The sequence below is a fragment of the Polyodon spathula genome, chromosome 24 (assembly GCF_017654505.1).
Source record: "Polyodon spathula isolate WHYD16114869_AA chromosome 24, ASM1765450v1, whole genome shotgun sequence".
NCBI classification, from domain to species: domain Eukaryota; kingdom Metazoa; phylum Chordata; class Actinopteri; order Acipenseriformes; family Polyodontidae; genus Polyodon; species Polyodon spathula.
Genome location: NC_054557.1, coordinates 24,304,503 through 24,326,125, shown reverse-complemented (window position 1 = coordinate 24,326,125; position 21,623 = coordinate 24,304,503). Strand labels below are relative to the sequence as shown.

The 21,623-nt window shown below is 39.4% G+C and overlaps 1 pseudogene; it reads right to left on the bottom strand.

Annotated features, from left to right (window-relative positions):
- LOC121298973 overlaps nucleotides 1-21,623 on the bottom strand; it is a 74,760-nt pseudogene that overhangs the window by 11,035 nt on the left and 42,102 nt on the right.

Below are 21,623 nucleotides of genomic sequence, written 5' to 3'. Positions count from 1 at the left end.
AGGGGCGGTATTATTATTTAAATGTTGTAATAAATGAAACTGTTTTGGGAATATTACGTCTGGACATTGCATTATTCCCCACGCCACACAGCCACATCGCCACATGCTGTATATGAAGATCCCAGCCGGGATGACAGTAACATCTGATCTGTGTTTTGGAATGTGGAACTGTCCAGCAGCTGAGATTTTAATTTGTTATTTTGTAAACAAATTAGCAATAACAAGACACGTTACAAAAAATGTAATTTATTCAGCCGGTCTGATTATCGTGATAATTTACAGTGATAAACAAACAGAAAATTGCATTATCGTAAAACACTACTATATGTATGAGTATTGCAAGCAGCAGCTGTTAGGTGTAGAAGGTTCGAAACTTCGGTCAGAAAGTGCCCTTCATTACAGGACTACAATTCTGTGCATTTTGCACATTTTAAGGATGTAATTATTAATATGAATAAACATTAAAGAGTTTTCCCCCTACGGAAAGATCATTGCATATTTATAATAATCTCAACTAGGCTGTTGGGGACATGCTGTACAAATGCAGAGCAGCATTTTAAACTAGGCTAAAGAAATCTGAAAAGATACCTTTACACAAGAGATTGTTAAATGCAAATACTAGTCAATACATCTATTGCACAAGTCATACAGTAATTTGTTTTATGATACGAAAATGGAGTGGAGAAATAATTGTAAACAAGGGGCTTTTTTAAATTTTCAAATATCACTACTCATAAGCACATCAGGGTTTTAAATTGTTTAAAGTTTTAAAATGATGCTTTCTGGCACATTTGTGCATGATTATAATGTCTGACAAAATATTTAATTAGTGCAGTGAAGAAGCTTTATTTCAGCACTGCACACAGCAAGACAAGATCAACAAAAAATAAATTTACTTTTGGATCATCAAGGCCCTTGCAGTATGAGGCTGAAAAAAGAACTGAAAAATCACTGAAATGGTTAGGTTCAGATCCTGTAAGAACTGAAGGATCACTGAAATGGTCAGGTTCAGATCCTGTAAGAACTGAAGGATCAAGGAAATGGTCAGGTTCAGATCCTGTAAGAACTGAAGGATCACGGAAATGGTCAGGTTCAGATCCTGTAAGAACTGAAGGATCACTGCAATGGTCAGGTTCAGATCCTGTAAGAACTGAAGGATCACGGAAATGGTCAGGTTCAGATCCTGTAAGAACTGAAGGATCACGGAAATGGTCAGGTTCAGATCCTGTAAGAACTGAAGGATCACGGAAATGGTCAGGTTCAGATCCTGTAAGAACTGAAGGATCACGGAAATGGTCAGGTTCAGATCCTGTAAGAACTGAAGGATCACGGAAATGGTCAGGTTCAGATCCTATACGAACTGAAGGATCACGGAAATGGTCAGGTTCAGATCCTGTAAGAACTGAAGGATCACGGAAATGGTCAGGTTCAGATCCTATACAAACTGAAGGATCACGGAAATGGTCAGGTTCAGATCCTATAAGAACTGAAGGATCACGGAAATGGTCAGGTTCAGATCCTGTAAGAACTGAAGGATCACGGAAATGGTCAGGTTCAGATCCTATACGAACTGAAGGATCACGGAAATGGTCAGGTTCAGATCCTGTAAGAACTGAAGGATCACGGAAATGGTCAGGTTCAGATCCTGTAAGAACTCATCATCCAAATAGAGGCCCAGCTTCTGTGCCGCAACACTAACTTCTACTTATACTTCTGGGTGCTCCAATACAGGAAGTGAGCAAAACTAGTTGTGCAGCAGCATACAAGTATAACGGAACCCATAGCCAGTGGCCATGACGTGCTTTCCTACTGTAACAGCACAATTGTTTAATAGTGAACACATGCATTCCAGCAATGAAGAGCTGGTACTTTATATGAATGAGACCCTGAAAGTGGTAATAATAACCCATACTGACAGATTTATTTAACTTCACACACACAAACTGATAGCCCTCATAAACCAAAACATTCAAACAACCAAAACTGAGCAATTCTTTGATGTAGGACTGTCACAGGGAGAGTGTTGTGGAGTGCTACAACGCGCCCTCCTGACCACTGGCAGTGCTGGAGAGCAGTCAGCAGTAACAGTACTGGCTAGGCAGCAGCCATGTTGAGTAGCATGACTCAGCATGGCCAGGCAATCAGCTGGCTGATTGCAGGGGCTGGGCTCAGCCCTATTTAAGCAACGCCTTTTCCCTTGCTCACTCTCTCTGTCCTGGGGTAGCAAGCCGGAAGAAGCTGTGCTGTTGGAACATGTGTTACTACTGTGTGTGATTGTTTTCCAGAGCGCTGGACAGGTGGCTGCCTGTGTGGAATTCCTGCTACCTTCCCCTTTCCCAACCCGATGGACCTTTACGAAAACACCCAGACCCTTTCCCTCCCGTCCCAGGACATTGATCATCGTTGTGAGCCATAGACAGAGCTGGAGGAGACTAGACTTTGTCACAGCGCCACCATCAACGTGGTGACAGCTGGAACTGCCGCGGACTTTACATGTTTTAATTTATTGAGTTCAGGACTGTTTTGTTTATTCATGTGTTTTCTAACCCGGAATTACCATTGCTGGTATTTCCAGGGGTTTCTTTTGTTTGTTTTGTTTGCTGGTGCGCAGGTTGCACCTCACTTCCTGCCTCTGTGTCGTTACTTCTGGTCCCACCGGCGTTACACCCACCAACCCCCATCACAAGGACTATATCATTGAAATATTCAAGAATTATACATAACTAGTCTCTTATGTGGATAGGATTATACAAGTGCTCTGTTTGAACAGGGTCCTAAGTTAAAAAACACAATTATAATCAATTCCATTCAGTGCTGCCAGGATCCAGGGTTTCTGGAATATCCTACTGCCCAGCCAGGATGGATCAATTTCTTCATGGGTCCTCCAGCAAACTGTATCAATTCTTCCCTTTGTATATATAAATCTGAAATAAAAACCATATTGGAAATGTGAAAAAAAAAAGTTATCAAAAGTGCCCAGCCATTTCAAGTAGACAGATCAAAAACACAAGCCAAGTTTTAAGAAATAATTGGGGCAGCCTTGGCCAGCACAAAGCAAATAGGCACAACTGTCAAAGCGGTGGGGGCCAAAGTTGCCCCAATTGTTTCTTCTAACCTAGCTTGCGTTTTTTGATACAAGTTAGAAGAAACAATTGGGGCAACCTTGGCCCCCATCAGTTTTACCTATTTGCTTTGTGCTGGGCAAAGTTGACTCAATAGTTTCTTGAAACTTGGCTTGTGTTTTTGATATCACTACCTTAGGTGGCTGGGCACTTTTTATAACTTGGCTTTTTTTCACATTTCCAATGTATTTTTGTTTCATATTGAAACAACTGGCTTATTATTTTTAAGAAGAAATCTAACCTTTACACTGCCTACTTTCTGACACAATCAGAGTGCAAGAGTTGAAGTGCATTTTTACCATTTAAAATGCGTGCTTTTAACCATTTCAACACCATGACGTACAGCAAATGAAACCCACTTACAGTACCATGCCGTACGTGCATACGTCAAGTTTCCCATTCTGTTCTATGAGCGATTTCTTTGGTCTAGCGTTTCAGGTTTCATTCCCTAAGGCAGCATTAGTACTGTGGAATGTGCCATGAAAGTCAGTGCAGGGTCAGGTGACATTTGTATCCAATTGCGTACCGTGTAGAGATTCCAAGCTACCTGTGGGTGTTTAGAAGACAGATATTGCGGGAAGCCATTCAACTTTTACAAGTATACTGTGCCTATAGAAAGTCTACACCCCCTTGAACGTTTTTCACATTTTGTTGTGTCAGCTCCTCAGAGTTTCATGCATTTAAATGAGGATTTTTTCCGACTTATCTACACACCATACTCCACACTGTTAAGGGGAAAAAAGTTTTTATTGAGAAAAAAATATATATTACAAATATAAAACTGAAAGATAATAATTGGATAAGTCTCCACCCTCCCAGTTAATACTTGGTGGAAGCACCTTTGGCAGCAATTACAGCTGTGACTTTGTTGGGATAGGTCTCTACCAATGATGCACACCTAGATTTGGCAATATTTGACAATTGTTCTTTACAAAACTGTTCAAGCTCTGTCAAGTTCCTTGGGGAGTGTTGATGGACAGCAATCTTCAAGTCATGCCACAAATTTTCGATTGGATTTAGGTTGGGGCTCTGAATGGGCCACTCAAGGACATTTACCTTTTTATTCCTTAGCTACTCCAGTGTAGCTTTGGCTGTGTGCTTTGAGTTGTTGTCATGCTGAAAGGTGAACTTCTGTCCCAGTTTCAGCAGGTTTTCCTCAAGAACTTCTCTGTACTTTGCTTATCCTGACAAGTGCCCCAGTCCCTGCCGATGAGAAACATCCCCATAACATGATGCTGCCATTCCATGCTTTACAGTAGGGATGATGTTCTTTGGGTGATTCACTGTGTTGGGTTTGCACCAAACATAACGCTTTGCATTTAGGCCAAAAAGTTCCATTTTAGTTTCGTCTGTAGGTACTATAGTAGGCAGTTAATATATTCTTAAGAGCAATAAATTAAAGGACCTCCAAGAATTGTAGGGGATAAAGAGATACCTTCGATAGTCAAGATCTCGGTGGGACCTCCAAAAATAGCTGTGGGTACTATTGTAATGTACAAACCCGTTTTTAATATCGGTCTCTGAAAACGATGGCAGATTTACATGTTACAACAAGCCGAAAATAGACCACATTCCAGCCTGTTCAAAGTTCATAAATTGTGTTTGTTAAACATGAGCAAATGATTCAATACTGGGAATCTCTTCTTAGAAAGATGGTATTTATTAAGCATGCAACCAAAATAAGTTTGAAAATTACACAAAAGTTACACAATTAGTCACATTAAGAGCATTACAATGAGAACTAAGGTTTAAAACAACAATTTACCAAAGAAATACTAGTATATACTGACACAACAAGGGGTCACACAAAACCTGAAGAGATATTTAAGAGTATTATTACCTAGCCTGAAAAGCAGTCACTTTCAGTGTTCCGTTACCTTGTGTTTCTCCAAGTGTCAAACCTTGATGGATAAATACTGAGAGCTGAGGGCTCCAGGTGCAGTCTTGTAGTTGTCTGAGAGGATAGCAGAGGGGGCTATATTTGAATTTCCCACTGCATGCTTTGATTGGCAATTTTGCAATGATTGGGCTTGCAGTCTTGATTGATTGCTCCCCCCTTCCTCTGTCTGATTTGGTTTATTATCATAATCTGGAAAGAGGAAACTTTTTAAAACATGCATAAATTTTGCTAAATAATTCAGATTTTATTCTGAATTCCTGTTATTTTTACCATATTAAATTACATTTCTTTGGACACCAAACATGTCTGGTTCTGACTTTGGTTAGACATTGCAAACAGCTTAACTCTCTTAGGGATTTATTACTTGGGTTATTCTATACTTGTTAGGCAATTTAAGAATAATAACACTTGCATCTTTCACTCATAGTGGTATGTGGCAGGATGACAGTGTTGAGGCTCAGAGACAGATTAAAGTAAAAAATAAAGTTCTTTTATTAAACAAAAATATTCAAATAAACAGCACAAGGGCCAACAGAAGAGGTTAAAAAATAATCAAAAATGAACTCACAGAAACAGTCAGGTTCCAAGGTTTAAACAAAATATTCCTTTCTTTAAAAGAAAAAAGAACACACAAAACTCTTCAATGCAAAAAAAAAACACACCCCAAACAGAAAACACACCACTGCACACTGCACACTGCACACTGACACACTGCACACTCCACACTCACACTCACACTCACACTCACCACCCTTTAGATTGATGAGGTGTGGGGCCCTCTCCCCTGGCTTTTATCTCCTGTGGCTGGAGCCCAATTAATCAATAATTATTCAATTAGGGCTCCAGCTACATTCTCACATGTTTTCCTGGCAGGGAGAAATTTAACCCCCTCCCTGCCAGTTCCAAACTTGTTCATATAGACGGGGAGTTCCCCGTCACATATCCCCCCCCATATTTTTTTATACCCATCCTCTGATCTGTGCCTCTCAAGAGCTTTTCACGGAGGTTTTTTGAAAGCTCTTTGGTGCTCAAGGTTGAGTCTTTGCTTTGAAATGCACTACCCAGGAGAGGGAACCTACAGGAACTGCTGAATTTATCCTGAAAAATCATGTGAATCACAACAATTTAACACAGGTTGAGGCCACTTATTACAAGGGGGGTGGAAACTTTTCCAACCAAGCTATTTCAGTTTTTATTTTTAATTAATTTTCTAAAAATTTCTAGAACATTTTTTTCACATGAAAGTTGTGGGGTAGGATGTGTAGATAAATGGAAAAAAAAAACTATTTTAATGCATTTTAATTCAAGGCTATAAGGCAACAAAAGGTGCAAATTTTGAAAGGGTGTGTAGACTTTCTATAGACACTGTATACAGTGTTTTATATTATTATTATTGTTATTATTATTACTTGTTTAGTTGTAGTTTATATAGTTCTTAACGAAAGCTAAACATTGCAACATACGTGGAGAACAACAACAGGAGTGATGAAGATTTCAAAGTTGGTTCGGAGGATTTCGATACCAGTGACAGTGATGCTGACTTATCACTCAGCGATGATGATGAAGAGGATGTGGAGCCAAGAACAGCAGGGGACTGGGTGTTTATTACTGATCCCTACCATGATGCCAGTCTTCCATCATTTGATTTTGCACCTATTTACACAGATGTGCCCGCCATGGAACTTGGGAGTTTGCATTCTCGATTGGAGTGCTTTTTGTTCCCAAAAAGAAAATCACTTACCTTTGTGACTGTACAAACAAAAGAGCATGCAGCTACTTTACAGGTAAGCCAGTTGCATTTGAAATGGCAGTACTGCGGCAAAATACCATCAAAACACAGCACTGGGTAAAAGGCAATGAAGCAGGCATCTACAGCTGCCAGATCCATCACAACGCCTGCGCAAAGTAGCCCTATACTTGCATTTGTGACTATCCCTCCAACACAAGGGAAGCAGTGACTGCAAAAAAGGTGTAGGGTCTGCTACGAAAATAAAAACAAAAGAACGGACACAAGAAAAATGTACAGTGGTTGCCAAGGCAACCCAGGGTTCTGTTTTGTTGAACATTTCAACAAATGGTACAGAGCAAGTCGATAATGGCACACATTTTCATGTTTGATTTTTATTTAATGATTACTGTTTACTGATTATTATAGTTATTAGCAGTGTTTTTGTTTCCATTATTAAAAAAAAATGTTTTTATCTCTATATCGAACATGGTTATGTAGAACACAGGAGCATAAATGGTTAATGAAAAAACATAGTTTAGGTCATTTATTTGTGTTTTATTCATTATATGTTAACATTTTATAGTAATTACTGGTTTAAAAACATTATTATTTAAAAAAAAATCTGGTACCTGGGAAGGGGTTTCATTTTTACATCTGGAGTTGAAGTTGTTAAGAGTGATACACAAAACAATAACTACACAGGGATTCATAATGCAAGTTTCTCTCCTCTGTGAATTTGCTGGTGTGAAACAAGGTTGCCTGACCAACTGAAACTCTTCCCACAGTCAGAGCAGTGGTATGATTTCTTTCCTGTGTGAATTCGCTGGTGTGAAACAAGGCAGTCTGACCGAATGAAACTCTTCCCACAGTCAGAGCAGTGATACGGTTTCTCTCCTGTAGGAATTCATTGTTGTGAAACAAGGCTGTCTGACCGACTGAAACTTTTCCCACAGTCAAAGTAGTGATACGGTTTCTCTCCTGTGTGAGTTCCTGTATGAGCCATTGTATTCCCTCACTCCTGTTATGTGCATGAGTTCACACCTGTTGGGAGCCCATGCAATTATGCGGAGTCAACTGTATACGGTACTTAAATGTCCCCCTTGCTATAATAGCCCCCCTCCCCCTCAAGCAATGGCAACATTATATCTATATATTTATCTGACGTTCACCAGCAGTGAGTCCTATCTGGAACTGGTTGGAGTGGTACAGGAAAAACAAATAGCTAGTAATATAACCTACATGATCCCTCCCTTCCCTCTCGCTGGTGCATTTGAAAATGCCCCAACTGGATGAAACCTTTCCCACAGTCAGGATATTCTCCACCGCCCGCCCTCACTTTAGTTTCTGGACTGGAAACTGAAAATATGAACAGGAAAGAAAGTAAGAGGGACTGCTTGTAGGCTTAGACAGGGATGGAAATAAGCCTCCCTTTGCATAGCAGTTTGATCCCTTCTTGATTTTACTAGCAGTTTCATAAGACTGCCTTCAAAATCTTTTAAAACATGCATTCAAAGCTCTCCTGTAATGTTTCAGGTCTATTTCCTCTAACACATGCTACAATTATATCTTTTTCAATAGCATTACGTTACGCATTTACAAAAATATCCATATTTTTACAATGAACATTTTTTTTTATAATAATAATCTATTTTTATAAAGCACCTTTTGTAGTGGACCACCATCACAAAGTGCTTTACAAGATATGAGGGTGTGTGAACTATGAATCATTTGCAGAGTCACTTTCAATGTCTCACCTGAAAGACAGAGCATAAAGAGGTTAAATGATTGGTTCATACGAGTCAGTGGCTGAGCTGGGATTTGAACTGGGGACCTCTTTGTTTCAAACTTGTTTTCATAAACGCTGGACCACACAGCCCCTTAATGATATGTACACTACTTTAGTGTTTCACCACCTTGGTATAATTTCCCCCTCCCAGAGCAATGGCAGCATTATATCTCTTATATTGGTTATACAGGTTTGTAACCAGCAAGTCCCCGGTTCAAATCCCAGCTCAGCCACTGACTCATTGTGTGACCTTGAGCAAGTCCCTTAACCTCCTCCAGTGTAAGTGACTCTGCAGCTGATGCAAAGTTCACACACCCTAGTCTCATATCTTGGAAAGCACTTGTGCTGGTGGTCCACTATGAAAGGCACTACATATAAATTAATTACGTTACTGTTATTTATATGTGAAGTTCATCAGAACTGAGTCCTATCTGGAACTGGTTGGAGTGGTACAGGAAAAACAAATAGCTAGTAATGTAACCTATATGCTCGTTCTCTCTCAACCACATGGTGGATATCACGCAATTTAGAATGACAATGTCACAGCTACTGGGAGTCACTCACTTGCTAGACTGCATTCTAAATGAGAGCGCCTGTCTTCCTTTCCACCACCTTGCGTGCTGTTGGGAGAGCGTTCATCTCCAGAAGCTTGCTCACTCATGCAGATTCTCTCCAGCACCACGTTACACTCCCAGAGACGTTCAGTCTCCAACTCAGGGATGTTTAGTTTGATGTCCTCGGATTCTTCCTTCCCTGGTTCATGTGTTCAAACTCAACTTCAGGGAACTCCTCTTTATTCAGCAGGTTGAAGCGAGGTGGCTGTGCTAGATCGTTTTAGTACTAGTATTTAGTATTTAACTTGCAGACAGGAATATCTTTTTGTCTGAGCTGATTTTCCAGTTTGGTTTCTGAAAGCTGTTTATTTTACGTTCTTTTCGGCAGCTGCTGTAGTAGCCTTTTGTCTAATGTGTGATTCTGAAGCTAAATAGCGAGCGATTGTATTTTCTCCAAAGACACATTAAGATATGCAAAACAATTACCTCAGTCTGCATGTACAGTTTATTTGGGAAATATCTTTTAACAATCATTTGCCGAAATATAATTAGCTTTTTTTGTCATCCAGTTCTACTATTTTAGCAACCTAAATGAAAATGCAGCATTTTCACTCTAATCTTACTATAGATGGGTCCCATTGATAAGAGTTGTTTAATTTGCTGGTTTACATGGAGGGAAATCCACAAAAACTGAATGCTAGTCTGCTCCTTCTGAATATGCACTGCTTGGGGCAGTGTCAGTGAATCCCCCCTGACACCACGTGCGGAAGGGGTGTGGGTAATTCACTGACTAGGAGACAGACAGATGTAATTGAAAACACCACACAGGTGCCCAGTTTTATTTGAGAACAGTTCATGCTTTTTCCGGCAGAGGGCACTGTTGACCGTGGGCTGCCTATCAACGATGATAGACAGCACCACGGAAATACCACAGCTGGTACGCGAACAGCAAGTGCACTCGCAGGTGCTCAAAGAAATAATAATGAAAACAGAAGGCGAAAAGAACAATGGAAACAAAACAGTAATAAAACTACAAATAAAAGGTGCTGCACTCGGCAGCGTTATCCCGGTCGGCGGTACGGATCACCGTCCTACTCTGTAGGCTAACTAGCCTGCTCTTTTACAATACGCCGGGGTCTGCCCAAGGGTTCCCCGCTCTCTCTGTCTCGCTGTGAAACACTCTTTGTTTCGACTGATTCTCGGTCCTGAATCAGAGCTTCTGCACTCTCGTTGTGTTTAAGTGGGCAGACCTGAGGAAACAGCTGAGCATTTTTTTATAGGGCTAGCAATCTGCCAAGACTCGCCTCTCAGCCATTCAGAGAGGGGGAAAGTCCACACACCTACCTTCCCACCTCCCCGTGTCACTGCCATGACTCACAGGCGGTTGTTGGAAGACTGCCGCCCACTTCCTGCAGTACTGTGAACACGCCAGCAGAGTCTGCACAGATCTCTCCCTGCTACACTGCTCTTGAACTATTTCTATTTGCTCTTATGACTGAAGTAAGGGCGTCTGCTAAGAAAATAAATAAATAAATACATAAATAAATGTGCGTTTTTAGTCTTGACTAAAGCACTGCATCCTGTGATCTCAGTGTGGCTTGAAAGATACAGGGTCAGTAACTCCTCCAAATAATTAAGTGCTAATCCATTCAGAGCCTTGTAAGTTAACAGCAAAACAGAGTTTTGAAAAAAAGATTGAAAAAGATATGAAAAAAAGATTGGTGATTGGACGGCTGAGATATGAGATCTTATGTCTTCGATAGTATAGTATCGAAATTAAACTCAAACACGCAGGAACTTTTCTTTCATTGCAAGGCATGCAAGCAACCAGCTGTTGTTTAGTTATTTATACTGTATAAATGGGTAATTGTATGTACAAAATAATGTGATATCTTGTAACAATTGTAAGTCGCCCTGGATAAGGGTGTCTGCTAAGAAATATAATAATACAGAACCATTGGCCAACTTTGCAGTAAACCAGAGTTATATTTGTGTCTTAGCTATGTCCCGACAAATTTTGTAAAAAGAAAACAAACTGACTATCAACAAATGCGCCAGTAATTAAGTACCTACATTTAATTTTATCAATTTGAATTCAGTTGTTGATGCAGCTGAGATGTATGTTATGCTCAACTCATGCCTCTATTCCTGTTTTGTTTTTGTTCCCATATAACTGACACTTTTCTAAAGCTCAAAGGGAAGTATTGACATTCACTTTTAGTCACTGTATGAAAGCTTTTTAAATTTAAGCTCACTTTGGGAAATCAAATACATGTTTGAGAGCTTTTGTCTTTTTCTTTATGTGTGATAGTGACTTGTAGCTCGCTAACATTACGGAATTTGTGCTGCTATGCCTGTTGTTGGTAAATCGGATGTCTGACTGTCAAAATGTTTTGGTAGAGTGTGCGTTCTTGGAGAATATGGTGCTATTTCTGACAGTATAGAGTGTCCCCAGTGCGCATATTGGTAATTACATCATTACGTTGACATCATTAAGTCATAAACGGCTCATCTGTGAAAATTTGGGGCCCAGCCAGGAATTAAATCCTGCCGCCGCCACTGCAGCAAAATAATTAACTCAATTCTATACTGCACAGGGAGCCAGTGTAAAGAGGCTAAAACAGGGGCAATATTTCACTTTTTCTGATTATAGTCAGTCAGAATTCTAACGGTGGTATTCTGAACAAGCTCCAAGCGGGATACCATAAGTGCATTACAATAACACCGTGTAACAATTTTTTTTTTTGTTCCTGGGTAGTAAGTGTTATTTCCTAATAAGTGTTATGCCTCAAAAGTATAGAAAATGGCTATTATTCCCCACAAACTTTGCTTTTGTGACCAGGACAGTGACATTTCAAAATATCACTATTTCCAATGGGAAAACAGCAAATGTGTGTCTTTTCATTCACATAAAGTCAGAAAAAAGCAACATATGAATCCAAATTAACATGTATTTATACTAAAGTAATACAAAAATGACTACAAAAGATTTAGAAGTGATTAGTGTGGGTGTTTTCTGGGTGGGTGGGTTCAGCAGACAATGCTGGAGACCCTACTTCAATCTCAAGGCAGACTTTCCCCTACCACCGGGCAGCCCTAACTTCCCCAGTCTAACTCCCCATCCCCAGCACCTAGACCAAGTCCAGATGAGCTGTCCTTTACAGCGTCAAGGTCAGATGTGTCAAACCCAGCCACATCAATCTGGCAGGCCACAGCAGCGGGCTCCTTACCATCCCTGCCACATGTGTAGCAGAGAGAAGAGTTCTGGGCCCTTATGCAGCGTGCAGCTGCAGCCACGGACGTTTCCTGGCTGGCAGAACAGGAGAGAAAGGGGAACCGTTTTTTGAAACAGAAAGGGCAATCACAGCAGGCCCTCCCCTTGTGCCAAGATTTCGTGGAGCTGGTGCGCTTATCCTGTAGTAACCCAGCGCCCGCTCCCTCAGCCTCTAGAATAGCAGAGTCCCTGCTTCACACTGCAAGAGCCCAAGAGGTGGGCCTAGGCACAACCCCCACCACTGGGGACACGGTCATAGTATTGGAGCAAGGATCCACCTTCACCAGAGGGGACAAAGACCAGACCTGCCCATCCAAGCCGTGCAGACCAATGGGCACTATGCTTTAAAAGGCATATACGTCTCTATATATGAGGCTGTACTGTTGGTAATTTGAAGCCAAAACAGCTTTGGTACAGCTTCCCATTTGGTAATGGTTGTCATTGTTTTTCAGGGAAACGTTATGCAGTAAACCTGTAAGATATAGCAATGGAAAACTGTTGCAGACTTTTGTGCTTTATTGCTTTTCTGTTAAACTTGTTCTAGAGATCATACTCAGATGAAAAAAATAAATAAATAAAATCGGTGCACAAAATAAATATTTTTTGTAACTTTACAACTATCAGATGTGCAAGACATTGTTGAACAATATGCTTTAGTAAATTAAATTACGTTATTGTAACGTGCCAATATAAGCTGAACCATTTGGGAGCTGCTGTGTTTTATTAAAATATTTTAAGCTATTTTGCAGCCGATTTGCTATGTGTTACACACACAGTGCTTTTAAATCAACATGGGCTTTATTTCTCAGGGAGATTCAGGTCACTCATCACGGAAGTTATATCCTCATAGCTCTTGGATAGGGTTGTCGACAGGCTGCAGAATCTCGGGACACTGAGGCAGGTCAAGTTTTTTTTAACTCACCTCTATAAACTAGAATGTATTAGACCCCGTCCAAACTTATTGAGCCGGCCATGGGCCGTTTCTGGGCCGCCTCAAAATTTTCGTTCACAGTTGAGGTTTTAGGGGGCCTAAGTGCGTTCACATTTGTGGCTGAAAAGGAAGCCTAAATTGTGGTGAAGTGCTTGTCGGGAATGTAAACAGTGACGTAAACACCGCATTCCCGGAAGTCAACATAAGAGATTGAGCTGTGAAATTTGCAAACGTAAATATGTGCATCTTATTTTTTGCAACACTGTTGGTACTGTACTTATTGCATAAGATACAATAAAGGCGTGTGTTTACAGTGCAGTCGGTTAGAGATCGTGTTGGATCATGTGTAAATGCAGCAAACAAGGACGTGTACATTACATTAGTCACAATACAGATTATTATATTAATGGTGACTGAATCTGGAACATCGTGTGCATTATTTATCAGTATTGAGATTTACAGTCTTAGCTACAATCTGAAATGTGTGTGTGTGTGTGTGTGGTGTGTGTGTGTGTGTGTGTGTGTGTATATATATATATATATACTGATTAGAGGAAAAACCTCAGAATGGAGTGTGGTAACCAGCGGTGTACCGCAGGGATCAGTATTAGGTCCTCTGCTATTCCTAATCTACATTAATGATTTAGATTCTGGTATAGTAAGCAAACTTGTTAAATTTGCAGACGACACAAAAGTAGGAGGAGTGGCAAACACTGTTGCAGCAGCGAAGGTCATTCAAAATGATCTAGACAAGATTCAGAACTGGGCAGACACATGGCAAATTACATTTAATAGAGAAAAGTGTAAGGTACTGCACGCAGGAAATAAAAATGTACATTATAAATATCATATGGGAGATATTGAAATTGGAGAAGGAATCTATGAAAAAGACCTAGGAGTTTTTGTTGACTCAGAAATGTCTTCATCTAGGCAATGTGGGGAAGCTATAAAAAAGGCTAACAAGATGCTCGGATACATTGTGAAAAGTGTTGAATTTAAATCAAGGGAAGTAATGTTAAAACTGTACAATGCACTTGTAAGACCTCATCTTGAATATTGTGTGCAGTTCTGGTCACCTCGCTATAAAAAAGATATTGCTGCTCTAGAAAGAGTGCAAAGAAGAGCGACCAGAATTATTCCGGGCTTAAAAGGCATGTCATATGCAGACAGGCTAAAAGAATTGAATCTGTTCAGTCTTGAACAAAGAAGACTACGTGGCGACCTAATTCAAGCATTCAAAATTCTAAAAGGTATTGACAGTGTCGACCCAAGGGACTTTTTCAGCCTGAAAAAAGAAACAAGGACCAGGGGTCACAAATGGAGTTTAGAAAAAGGGGCATTCAGAACAGAAAATAGGAGACACTTTTTTACACAGAGAATTGTGAGGGTCTGGAATCAACTCCCCAGTAATGTTGTTGAAGCTGACACCCTGGGATCCTTCAAGAAGCTGCTTGATGAGATTTTGGGATCAATAAGCTACTAACAACCAAACGAGCAAGATGGGCCGAATGGCCTCCTCTCGTTTGTAAACTTTCTTATGTTCTTATGTTCTTATATATATATATATATATATATATATATATATATATATATATATATATATATATATATATATATATATATATATAATATATATATATCTATATATATAGTAAGTTTTATGGTTTTAATGAAAGCTGTACGGTGAAGAAATACTTATCATTCATGACTGACCCACCATCGTCAAAAGTGTCGGTGTATTCAGTGCATTCTCCATTGCTATTTTCCGGGCTGGAGATCTCCGTAAGTCCCATAGAATCCAAGATCTGTGCTGGGTTTATCTCTGGCCTGCTGCTCAGTATTTCCGAGAGTTCTCGGAAAAACTTGCAGGTTTTTCTCTGAACTCCGCTCAAAAGGGCGTATCTGATAGTCCCTTGCACCACAGAGATAACACGGACATAAAGGAGATACAGCTGCTTCTGCATCCAGCACTCAAAGAATATCATGGACATTTGCAGAGATTATTGATTTTAAACCTGTTTTACTATGAAAAAAAAAAACTTAAACAGCGCGTGTGAAAATAAATTGGACCCGATGCGCCTGACAAGCACTGAATAAATGCACCGCTAAGTGTTAATTTTTGTATCGTCCCAACTGCTACCTCTTAAAACTGACGTTGTTTGATCTACTACGCTCAACCTAGTAGGGGAGTTATTTGCTGTATAGGTCTGATTGATGGAAACGATCCTCGCAGGCGTGTACTTTTGGTAATAATTCAGTTAATTTAGCGTTAGTTTGCACAAATTCACACTCACTTTACTGAATGCATTGCAGTTTAGACAGGTGAGTTACAAAACCTGACTTTCCTTATTGTCCCGAGATTCTGGAGCCTGTTGGCAACCTTACTCTCAGATCAGGTGACAGAGGTTGAAACGTCATTAAAGAAAATCGTGGGTTACGGCAAAGATGCAGCTCTTGTACAGTAAACCGTAAGGTATTTTGATGTTTCTGTTGTGGGGGGAGAGGGCTAGTGGTAAATTGTTTCAAACTGAAATCTTATTCTGGGATATATTTCCATTCGGTAATAAAAATAACTAAAAGGCTCAAAACTATAGATTGTGCGCGTCCCTTGTTAGTAGCTACCTGGCAGTCTGTTTTTCATTCAACAGTTTTCTTGACAGTTTTTGTAGATTTGATATTCGGTTCGGTATTCAGCCTAGTCTTTTCAGAAGGATTCGGTATACGGCCGAATCCCAAAAACTTGGATTCTGCCAGAGGTGCAATGGGACAGAGCAGCTTTTCCTTTGTAGGAGTGGACCACCATGCTATCAGCTGTGCCACTACCGGCAGGGGAGCTGACAGCATTTTCATCCATGGGCCCAGTGAAGCCTCCCTTCCTGACCCAAGACTTTGACCTGGATTGCTGGGTTTTTAAGGGGGGAGGTGGCCGTTAAGGCCAGGTGTGCTTTGCACAAGTGGGGGGTATATGTGGCAAAGTGCCCCACTCCTGGGCCATTTATTTGTGTTGTATGTTATGTGTAGTGTGTTAATGTTGGTGTATAGTCATTGGTACACAGGATATAAATGGGTCTGTGTAACACAAGTTGTTTAAAATCTATATTTGTATTTAGGCACAAGGATTGCACAGCACTTCACGTGCAGGTAAAATCTAATATGTGAGCACAGGGAATTGCACTTTTATTAATTCACGTGCAGTTGTATCGAGACTCCAATTGAATGATTGATTAGCAATTGAGTCTTGGTACAGCTGCATAAAAGCAGCATGTTTTTACTCACTCAGGGTTGTGGGTTCGGTGAGTGGAGATGTCCTGTTTTTGTTTGTCTGTGCAACCTTTTATTTTCTGTTTGTTCATTATTAAATGCTGAGCGAAAGCAATCGCTCAGCTTCACCAAACTTCACCTCTCTGTTTATTTTGTGTTGGTTCCTTTTTCTGGTCTGACGTCACCCACTGCAGCCATCTTTGTGATAGTGTTACAGAAACTTGGTTGTCTGAGAGTGATGGGGATGAATCTAATATTTGTGGGTATACACTGTATAGGAAAGACAGGCAGGACAGAAGAGGTGGAGGGGTTGCGCTATACATAAACAATCTTGAAACCCAGGTGTTAAATCTTGACGAAGTAAACAAAGCCGAATCAATACGGGTCAGAATAACGGACAAAAATTCAAAGGGCATAATAATAGAAGCATGCTATAGACCACCAGATTCAGATGACGAGGAAAATAATCTGTTATACAATGACATGTGTGTAGCAGAAGTGAAGCCATACTAATGGGGGATTTCAACTTACCCCATAAAAAATGGGAAAACCCGGTGGGAGCACGACGGACAAAATTGAAATGGTGGAAATGACAAATGACTGCTTCCTAACGCAATTTGTCAAGGCACCGTCTAGAGGGGAGGCATGCCCTGATTTAGTTTTTTTCAAATAAAGAAGACAGAATAACTAAAACAGAGGTCAGAGAACTACTAGCAAATTCAGACCACAACATGGTCTCATTTGATGTGCTTTATAAAACAAAAAAGGAATGACTAAAGCTAAGGTTTACAATTTTAGAAAGGCAAACTATGAAGGTATGAAACCGAGACTAACTGAAATAGATTGGAGTAAAATAGGGAAAACATCCACAGAAAAAGAATGGCTTTTTTTTTTTAAATGCAGTACTAGAGGCGCAAAGCAATTTCATTCCAAAAGCAGACAAATCTAAATCTAAAACTAAATTGCCAAAATGGTTTAATAAATCAATTAAAAATAATATTCAGTGAAAAAATGCACTTTACAGAGCTTTAAAAGTGACCAAAAACAAAGTACACAGTGTAAACGGAACTGCAAACGCAAGTCAAAAAGAAAGTTAGAAAGGCAAGAGGGAAATAGAAATGAACATTGCTAAGGGGTCTAAAACCAATTCCAAAATGTTTTTCCAATATTACAACAGTAAGAGAACATTCAAAGAGGAGGTTAAATGTTTAAGAGATACAAATGGCAAAATCATAGACAAAGAAAAAAAATAGCAAATATATTAAATGATTACTTTTCACAAGTTTTTACAAAGGATACGGACAACATGCCCCACATGTCATCCAGTTCCTATACAGTTTTAAATAACTTTAGCATAACCGAGGCAGAAGTGTTAAAGGGACTAGGAGCTCTTAAAATAAACAAATCTCCTAGGCCGGATGAGATCCTCCCAGTAGTACTGAAAGAAATTTACCAATCGCTATCCAAGATCATGCAACAGTCTCTTGACACAGGGGTGCTACCGCCAGACTGGAAAATTGTAAACATAATACCGATCCACAAAAAGGGAAACAAAACTGAACCAGATAACTACAGACCAATAAGCCTGACTTCTATTATATGCAAACTTATGGAAACTATAATAAGATCCAAAGTGTTAAATTACCTATATGGTAACTGGGTCCCATTACATCGATAATGGATAATTGCAAAGCATATGACATGGTTTATTTAGATTTCCAGAAAGCTTTTGACAAAGTCTTGCATAAAAAATTAATTCTCAAACTGAAAGCAATAGGGATTCAAGGAAATGCATGTACATGGATTAGGGAGTGGTTAACATGTAGAAAACAGAAAGTACTGATTAGAGGAAAAACCTCAGAATGGAGTGTGGTAACCAATGGAGTACCACAGGGATCAGTATTAGGTACTTTGCTATTCCTAATCTACATTAATGATTTAGATTCTGGTATAGTAAGCAAACTTGTTAAATTTGCAGACGACACCAAAATAGGAGAAGTGGCAAACACTGTTGCAGCAGCAAAGGTCATTCAAAATGATCTAGACAAGATTCAGAACTGGGCAGACACATGGCAAATGACATTTAATAGAGAAAAGTGTAAGGTACTGCACGCAGGAAATAAAAATGTGCATTATAAATATCATATGGGAAACTGAAGAAGGATTAAGAACTATAGGTTTTTGTTGACTCAGAAATGTCTTCATCTAGACAATGTGGGGAAGCTATAAAAAAGGCTAACAAGATGCTCGGATACATTGTGAAAAGTGTTGAATTTAAATCAAGGGAAGTAATGTTAAAACTGTACAATGCATTAGTAAGACGTCATCTTGAATATTATGTTCAGTTCTGGTCACCTCGCTACCAAAAGGACATTGTTGCTCTTGAAAGAGTGCAAAGAAGAGCGACCAGAATTATTCTGGGTTTATAAGGCATGTCATATGCAGACAGGTTAAAATAATTGAATCTATTCAGTCTTGAACAAAGAAGACTACGCGGCGACCTATACAAGCATTACAAATTCTAAAAGGTATTGACAGTGTCGACCAAAGGGACTCTTTTGACCTCAAAAAAAGAAACAAGGACCAGGGGTCACAAATGGAGATTAGACAAAGGGCCATTCAAAACAGAAAATAGGAAGCACTTTTTTACACAAAGAATTGTGAGGGTCTGGAACCAACTCCCCAGTAATGTTGTTGAAGCTGACACCCTGGGATCCTTCAAGAAGCTGCTTGATGAGATTCTGGGATCAATAAGCTACTAACAACCAAACGAGCAAGATGGGCCGAATGGCCTCCTCTCATTTGTAAACTTTCTTATGTTCTTATGTTCTTAAACAGCTAAACTTAAACTTAAACAAAATGTAACTTACTTTTTTTTATCGTCCACGCCTTGCAAAATGTAAATAAAAAATGTATAATGTAGTCTTACTGTTGTTGTTGTTGTTGTTATTCTACTATTTTTTTTAAAATTATTTATTTATTTTCTCACAACCCAGTGTACATGAAATAACTCCAGGCTCCCCTTTAATATGTCACTGATGCTATTGTCATGACTGGGTCACATGACAGGGTTGCATTCTGCAATGACAGAGGGAGTGATGTAACCACAACAGTATGATATTGCCAGTGGTTGCACGATGTGTTTAAACTGAGTAAATGATCTGTAAAAATTACACAGAGAATCCTGTTTGGTCATGTTTAAAATGAGGATATAGCAGCTCTCTTTCTTTCCCATACCAACGTTGTCAAAACATGAGATTTTCTTTCGAATGTCATTTTTCATTCTCTTCTAAATGAGCTATTTTTTTTGTCAAGTCAGGCAGGCATATGATAGTAGTACAGCACACAGAGATTTAAATTGTGGCTTTAAAATGAAGATGTTGTAATTTTAAATATGGTCTGGGTCACTCAAGTCATATGCTTGTCTGGATGAGCTTCTGGGTTTTCAGGAGTTCATCAAGTTTATCTAAACACAAATCTAGCTGACGGTCTAGTCAGCCATCCACAAGTTGAATAATTATTAAGAGCTTTACTTATTTGTTTATTTAAACCGTGGCCAAGGTCTGCTTCATAAAAGAGAGAGTAAAAACTTAATACAAATAATGACTTGCAAGACTATTTAATGTATTTAAATATAATATTTTTTAATTCTAATGTTTTCTTGACTCTATATCTATGGTAAAGTTTCTTCTTCTTCTTCTTCTTCTTCTTCTTCTTCTTCTTCTTCTTCTTCTTCTTCTGGCATTTTCACATTGTCTGTGGGTAATGATAATAATTGTAATATTTACCTTGGTTTTTTTTCTTTATTTAAACAAATTGATAACTGGACATTGCCGTCCTATTAATCACCACTGCTCCATTGCCAGAAACCCTTAATTTTCTTTTAAATAATGTTCAGTGTTTATTTTTACAACAAAATTCCTTGTTAGGCACAAAAAGGCTATAGGCTACAATACTTATATAAGAAGTAAATAGTAAAAATACATTATGCATTGTAAGGAATTTTGTAATAGTATTTGTATTAGAACTAATTATTCTTTTTTAATATGTTATTTTCTGTAGCACATTGAACATAGAATCTGGGTGTGGTGTAGCAGTTCCCATGCTACATAAATCTCTCCCACCTGTCTCTTTAATTAGGGTCAGTAGCCTGGCCAGGTTAAAACTTAATTCCCCACAGTTTCTTCAACCACAGTCGGGTGTACGTACGTCACAAACATCTGAACAACCAAAGCATATATATATATGCAGTGACTATAAAAAGTCTACACCCCCTTGAACTTTTTTTTCAAATTTTGTTATGTCAGTGCCTCAGAGTTTCATGCATTTAAATGAGGATTTTTTTTTCCACTTCTCTACACACCATCCTCCACACTGTCAAGTGGATCAAAGTTATATATTAAAAATACAAAACTGAAAGATCATAATTGGATAAGTCTCCACCCCTCTGAGTTAATACTTGGTGGAAGCACCTTTGGCAGCAATTACAGCTGTGAGTCTGTTGGGATAGGTCTCTACCAACTTTGCACACCTAGATTTGGCAATATTTGACCATTCTTCTTTACAAAACTGTTCAAGCTCTGTCAAGTTCCTTTGGGCGCGTTGATGGACAGCAAACTTCAAATCATGCCACAAGTTTTTGATTGGATTTAGGACAGGGCTCAGACTGGGCCACTCAAGGACATTTACCTTTTTGTTCCTTAGCCACTCCAGTGCAGCTTTGACTGTGTGCTTTGGGTCGTTGTCATGCTGAAAGGTGAACTTCCATCACAGTTTCAGCTTTCCTGCAGAGGACAGCAGGTTTTCCTCATGGACTTTCTTGTACTTTGCTCCTTTCATTTTCCCTTCTATCCTGACAAGTGCCCCAGTCCCTGCTGATGAAAAACATCCCCATAACATGATGCTGCCACCACCATGCTTCACATTAGGGATGGTGTTCTTTGGGTATTGTGACAGAGATCGAATGAAGCTTGGTGTTAGATCTCCTTCCCGACATGTGAGGCACTAGAAAGAAGGAACATAGTTACCTTAAGCAAATGGCAAGACAATTTATTCCGTAGGGTAGG